At 44.9% G+C, this 7,223-nt stretch overlaps 1 pseudogene; it reads right to left on the reverse strand.

Annotated features, from left to right (window-relative positions):
- Positions 1 to 6,408: 6,408 nt before the first annotated feature.
- LOC123396618 lies at positions 6,409 to 6,900 on the reverse strand (annotated as a pseudogene).
- Positions 6,901 to 7,223: the final 323 nt, after the last annotated feature.

Here is a 7,223-nt window from a genome sequence, read left to right on the forward strand (position 1 = left end):
CAGTAGTTGACACTCACCAAACCAGACTTACAGTATGTTGTGCAGCAGGTGTGCCTCCATATGCGCTCCCTCGTGATTCCCACTGAAAGCTCACGAAACGGATTCTACGGTATATCCGTGCCATAATGTCCCTCGGACTCACACTCACGGCTTCTCCCTCTTTGGATCTGGTGGCCTATTCTGATCCTGATTGGGCCAACTATCCTGATACCCGACGATCCACGTTTGGCTACTATGTCTATCTTGGTCCTTCACTCGTCTCATGGACGTCCAAACGACAACCTACTGTCTCGCGCTCTAGCGCTGAGGCCGAGTACCGAGCAGTGGCTAACGCAGTTGCCGTGTGTTCATGGCTTCGACAGCTTCTACACGAGTTGCATAGCGGTGTCACTAAGGCCATAGGTGTCTATTGTGACAACATCTCTGCTATGTATCTTTCCGCCAACCCCATTTATCATCGCCGGACGAAGCACATCGAGCTTGATATCCACTTTGTGCGCGAACAGGTCGCCCTTGGTCACATCCGGGTTCTTCATATTCTGGCCGAACAACAGTTCGCCGATGTGATGACTAAGAGACTGCCCACTTCCACCTTTAAGGAGTTCCGTTCCAGTCTTCATGTCTCTGCCAACGCTCCGACTGCGCGCGCGCGGGGGAGGGGAGGGTTGAATATATATTTATGCATGTATATTGTGTCGTGGCTAGTGCACACAATCAATATTGAGTGTTACACATCCCAAACCTAATTCTCTACATCCGTGGCCACGACCCCATGGCAAAGACGTCGGTTGGCCCCGAGGCGCGCGCGGTGCGGCTTCCCTTGCCCGCTCGGGCCAGTACGCCATCCCCGGCGTCCCCTGGTGCAGCCTTCTTTGGCCTCGAACGCGAGGCACGGATGCGCGTCATCCGGCGCGGCCACACCGAGACCTTGACCTCCCAGCGCCCTGCGCCGGTGATGCTCCTCAGCCCTCCAATACGAGGCTCAGTGGTGCTCCGTCCGGCTCGTCGCTGAAGCGGATCCAACCGGTGGCCTACGGCCTTGGCAACGACGACCGATGCCTCCCAGCACGACGCTCAACGCTTGGCTCCTTAAGCGCACTCGGGCTCCTCAACAGGGCCTCGGATCTTCTCCAAACGTGGAAGATGGGTCGCCCAACCTCTCCACACATCGCTAGTGAAACGACAGCCCGACCATGGTGGTCGCCGCCCGACCGGTCGTGAGCGTCTCCGCGTATGTCATTCACGGGATTGAGGATGGAGATGTGTTTGGGTTTGCGCCTCGTCGCTCTCTTCTTTATCCGTCCATTTGATCCAGCTCGATTTTAGCGATGGCTACTAGCCCATTTGCATGCTTATTAAAATTCTAGAAATACATGGTTGTTAATGCGTGACATGTTCTTTATGGACACAACGGACATTGTATTAGGATTGAGATTAAGTTTTCTCATACAACAATGTTGATTTTCGATTAAGAAATATATATGTTTCTCGCAAAACAATCTCATTGCGATTGAGATTAATTTCCTCTCATAAAATATTAATTCACCCGCTGAATTATCTTGCAACTTGATACAAGATCATCTCATTTTATTTTGAGGTCTATACAATTCAAGTTTTTCACTTGAGCATCATGTTTACAACATATTGTTATTTATTACATTAGTAATGTATTTATGTTGAGTACCATGTATTCCAGAACATGATGTAATATATTTCCATGTTTTCTACATGTTGAGATTAATTACATCTATTTGTAATTGAGAATTTTAATCTCTTGCGAAGATAAATTCAGTACCTCTATGGTACTGTTTTTCCATTGAGTACAATGTATTCCGGAATATTTTCTATGATGTATCTATTTCCATGTTAAACACATGTTCATATTAATACGTCTATTTGCAATTGAGATTTTCGATTTCTTGCAAATAAATATGCAAAATACAAAGTGATATCTTCAAATTGGTGCTTTGGACCACAAGGTAGTATGTAGATCCACTGCCTTGTAGATTATCACCACTATTGTTAAGGGCTGCATTTTGTCATTTTGACATTATGATTTCTTTACAAAGTGCTCTCCCACATATTTTACTAAGTCATGACATAAGGCATTAGGTGTGAGCATCTACTGATTTCATCATATTATACTCCCTAGTGCTACAAGATCTACTCCCTTTCGGAGATTATCTTCAAGATGCCATACTTAGCAATTTGAAGTTCACACTAATAGTTTCAATATAACTTCTTGAAATATCCATTAATTTTGCTAATTTCATGACAACATCAACCATGATGGTCTTTAATTTACCGAACGTGAATTAATTATCTTTGGTTTTCCCCTATAAGTAATCGATGGCTAAGTAATTTGAGGCTCTTGCCCTCAATGGCCACAACTTACTTAAGCGGATCATGGACATCAAGACTAGTCTTGCATCCCATGGGATAACGCATGCAATCCAAGCTATGCCACCGGGACACAAAGGACCTCAAGGGTAAAGGTTTGAAACTCACTTCAAACCCTCAACCTGACACCATCATGGAAGTCAGTTGTTTGCATGATGTTCTTCTAGAACCGAGTAATAAAATGACTATGCAGCTGTCACGGGACCCTATGAGCACGGAGAACATGAAGCTTGAATATGACTCAACTAACATGTTTGAAGACTTCGAATAGTCTCTCAATCTCCTGAGTGGTAAATATAATTTATGTCCATTTATGATGTTGTACTAGCAAAAATGCCCGTGCGTTGCAACGGGAGACACAAATATTACACCACAACTAAATAAGTATGTCTCAATACTTTGACATATCAAATTTTGCCGATTGATGCCCATTTATCTTTTTTTTTGTGAAATACATGGACAGTTTTTTACTCAGTGAACATTTTTTAAATCGATGGTCTTTTTTGAAATGGAGTACAAATTTTGAAATTCGCATTTTTTTTGAGTTCGTGTGAAGATTTTTTTAAAATTTTGTACACATTTTCTTTGAATTCACAGACATGTTTTGAATGCATGATCGTTTTCAAAATCATGAATGTTTTATATTTGCTGAATATATTTTTCTAAATTTTGAATTCTTTAACAATATCGGAACAGTTTTTTAAAATCATCAACATTTTTTGAGTCCGTGAACATTTTATGATTTCCTGAACCTTTTTTGAATTACCAAACATTTTATTATTTCCTAATCTTTTTTTTGGATTCCTACACATTTTATGATTTCATGAACATTTTTTTCTATGTTTTGAATACATGATCATTTTCAAATTATGAAAGTTTTATATTTTAACTTTGGTTTAGTGTATAATTAGAAACTAACTTAAGGCATCATGCAACATGCATTCCTTTAATTATAAAAATCCGCTTAATCTGGCCTCACTGTACACTCTTCTTCCTAACCCTTTGTTAATACCCTTTAATTCTCGAGGGATCAATTTAATTTGCGTGCACCGTGCGCCAGCCTTTCTAATTCCTTTAATTATGGAATGGATGAATTCACTTATTTCTTTTTTAATCAAATCCACATAATTTACAAAAGCTAATGCAACCTTCCTTTCTATTCTTCATATTTTTTGTAGGCCGACCCACCTAACACCTAAAGCCCAATCGACCCACTACTCTAACCCTAGCCCAATCGCCTCAGCCTCCCGATACCCATCTTCACCAGCGCCATCACACACACAAAGGACAGTGCCCAGCGCCCCTCGATCCAGCTTGGCGACATCCTCGCGTGTTCTTCACTCCGGCGAGGCCGCCGCCCCTAGGACGTCAACGGTCATCCGTTCGCGCCTCCTGATGTCCTTCCATTCTCCTCATCCTCTTGTTCTCTGCCCGGATGCGCAAATCCTGCTGCCTCTGCCCATGGCGCCGTCGCACGGCTCGGCCTCGTCCACCATCACACCAGAGCCTCGCTCGTCTCATTTCGTCAGAAACCAATTCGCCTGTATCTCCTCGTCGAACGCTGCCGGATCCGCCTCCACGGGCATGTCGCCCAACGCAAATCATCTACACCCTCTAGCCATGGCGCCGCCGCACGGCTCGATCCCGTACTGCGGGTTGAATACAGAAACTGCATGGTTTCTAACGCAAAATTCTAGAACAAAATATTTTTCACTTAAAAAGGGAGTGCGGGTTGAATACACAAAACGTCACGGGCTTTTTTGCAAAAACGGCGGTAACGGATTTTTGACAGAAGCACTAGCCGCTTTGCCACAGGTGCGTCCCACCTGGCTGCCATCGGACCGATATACATATGCGGGACCGGTGCACCAAGTTGCAGGATCGTAATAAAGCCCAAGTATCAGGACCATATTAGAGCACTTCCTAAGTTTGTTCGTTTAAAAAAAGAAACTTCCTAAGTTTGAGGACCGTCTCGACATCACCACCGAGTTTAGGGCCTCTTTGATTTGCGGGATTTTAAGAACGCGAGAATAAGAAAAGTATAGGGTTGGAGTGGCATCTCCATTCAAACCCTATAGGATTAGCAAGAGTCTTTGATGACACAAAAAAACCCTATGAAATTCCTTTGAATCAAAGGAGGAAAATATGCATTTTACTTGTTCCAACTTCCAATATGTCTGGTCTACTCTTTCTGTCAACCCACAATTTTTTTGTTCCCGTCACTTGGTCCAGCCTCTCTTCCACAAATTATTTTTAGTAAATATATAAGCTACTCTTAACCATCAGCAATGTGGACATAGGGCAAGGGCTGGCTTTAGCTCTTATGACCATGACAACAAACACAAGCATTTAGTAAAGAAGGTCCGAAAATAGTATGATCTGTATCTTCTCTCGCTTCAGACATAGCTCGGTCTTGGCTTCCCTCCTCATCACCAGCCACAAGAGAATTCTGATCTTATTTTTTTTTCTTCCTTGGAGAAAAATAAATATTTGTGCGGGTTCTTCACAAAATCATAAAAAATTACAAGGTGTACCCGTTTTTGTCTCTTAAGAATGCGAGAAGTGTAATCGTAACCACCAAACCGTAGTTATCTTTATTCAAAGTTATATCATAAAGTCATCCAACAAGAAATACACGCCCACTCAAAGGACAAGGACCTTCTTCAAATCTACCGGATACGGGTACATATTATATCATTATTAAGCAAATAAACCTTCCAAAGGAAAACATTAATTAACTCATAGCAAGTGGCAACTCTATTTTCACGTAGTAGCAATTGCCAACTCCTGCATGACTCACCAACCTTCTATGTAATGTAAGGTGGAAGCATCCCTTTCAGGAAAGAGGTCAACATTACTAGTGCTCTCTCAGGCTGGAAGGACGGAACAAGATGACCGACACCTCTGACTGGTAGAAATGTCAATCCTCTGGCGTACTGCTGAACATATCATGCCACCTAACCAGTGAGTGAAGCCGTCAGTTTCAGAGTGACCAAAACATTGTAGATGAATAATGTTTTTGATGATGGGATTTAATTACCTCCCCCTTTGCCACCCATGGGCGCCATGGAGTGGTCACAGGAAGGCCAAGGTCTTGAATAGAGTACCTTGTCGCCAGAAGAGGGCATACAGAGTCGAAATCACCACTGTAAAATGCAGAAAAGTTTATTGTACTACTAAAACTAAATATTTTTTAGGTGTCTGAGAATAACTGATGTTAATCTGTTACTACCTGAATATCCAAACGGGAAGCTTGTTCTCGATCAAGAACTTGATGGATGGCAGCATAGTCACTGGTGCATCTTTCCACTTGAAGTTTCTGCAAGCATGAATCACACGGTTAACTTTCGGACGTGTGGGTGAAAATCATTGCAAAATTGTTGACCGGTATATGCTAGATCAGTGTCCAGTTCATCTAATTACTTGTAGGGTGACCACTCTGTCATCCTAGCATGGAAAGTGTCCTGCACTGATGGATCATTGAGATAGGCATTGATAGGATAATCACTGCACGGATCATACCCTGGCAGCTGCGCACAATTTTAGAGAAACGTGGTTGAAACAAAAGGAAAAAAATCACACAAAGTTAATCACTACATCAGGACCAGGTAACTACTAATCCACGAAAGATCGAAGATCAACTTTCGACAGCGAAGGCATTTAATTTTGCACTCCATGCTCACCTTATCATGTGCAGGCAAGCATAGCAAATGACTGAAGATCGTATGAACTTTGACATCAACAACGGCAGACTGCTGCTACTCATAGGTGAAAGCCTCAGCAGCCGCCTGTTTTTCAATTCATCATTAGTCGGATTGATTTTCTCACCTAAACCTTCTTCCTCTAGTCCTGCCGGCGACGTCGAGCGGAGCCGCCGTCGCCTTCTCCCCGCCTCCGACGCCGCGCGTACGAACACGGCATGGTGTTGGCCCCATCGCACCCACCACACCCACCAGACACACATACACAAGGTCAAAAGTCAAAGCTAGCTACAACTGCAAGCCGGTGTCAGTTAAAAACACGACGATTCTTTGGAAATAAGCGAACGCCGACGGCGAGCAAGTGACGGTGGCGCTTGCTCCCTGCAGCCACTGCAGCCAGCCGCGTCTGCCCCGTAGCCAGCCGCACGTACCTCCCGCGAGCGCAGCGCCGGCCGGTGAACGCGCGCCATGGACTCCGCCGCTCCGGTCGCCCCAGCGCCACTCCGCCCCGCGCGGTCCCGGTCGTCCGCGCCGCCCCTGTCCGCTGGCCTCCCGCGCCACCCCGCTTTGGCCCGGCCGTCCGCGTCTCCACGCCCGGCCTTCTCTGCCTCCGCACGCTCGCACGGTCCTGTTCGTCTGCACCGCCCCTGGCCGCTGGCCTCCCGCGCCGCCCCGCTTCGGCCTCCGCCCGCCCCCTCGACCTCATTTCGCCGGCGAGAAGGCCCTTCCGGAGGCTCCCCGAGCTCCATCGCCTCCTTGCCCGTCGGCCCGACGGTGGAGAAGGGAATGGATAAGCCATGATGCCCGTTGAAATTCTTACAAATGTAGGGGGCTTTTTGAAACAATGAACCATTAACTCATATCCACTTAAGAAAGGACTGCGGGTTGATTCACCAAAAAAAGGAGTTTTTTTTTGCAAACATGCCACGACGGACGACAGAAGCGCTGCGCGCTTTATTATTAGGGGAGATTAACAACATAATTGTTGTTGTCATCATATATTGTATATCACAATATATTGTATCTGCACTTTGGTACAAATACATTTGTATGTATTCTATATATTTGACAATGATTTTCATATTGAGAATCTTCATGTCTATATATAGATTTCTACGGGAG

This window comes from Hordeum vulgare, chromosome 5H (assembly GCF_904849725.1).
Source record: "Hordeum vulgare subsp. vulgare chromosome 5H, MorexV3_pseudomolecules_assembly, whole genome shotgun sequence".
NCBI classification, from domain to species: domain Eukaryota; kingdom Viridiplantae; phylum Streptophyta; class Magnoliopsida; order Poales; family Poaceae; genus Hordeum; species Hordeum vulgare.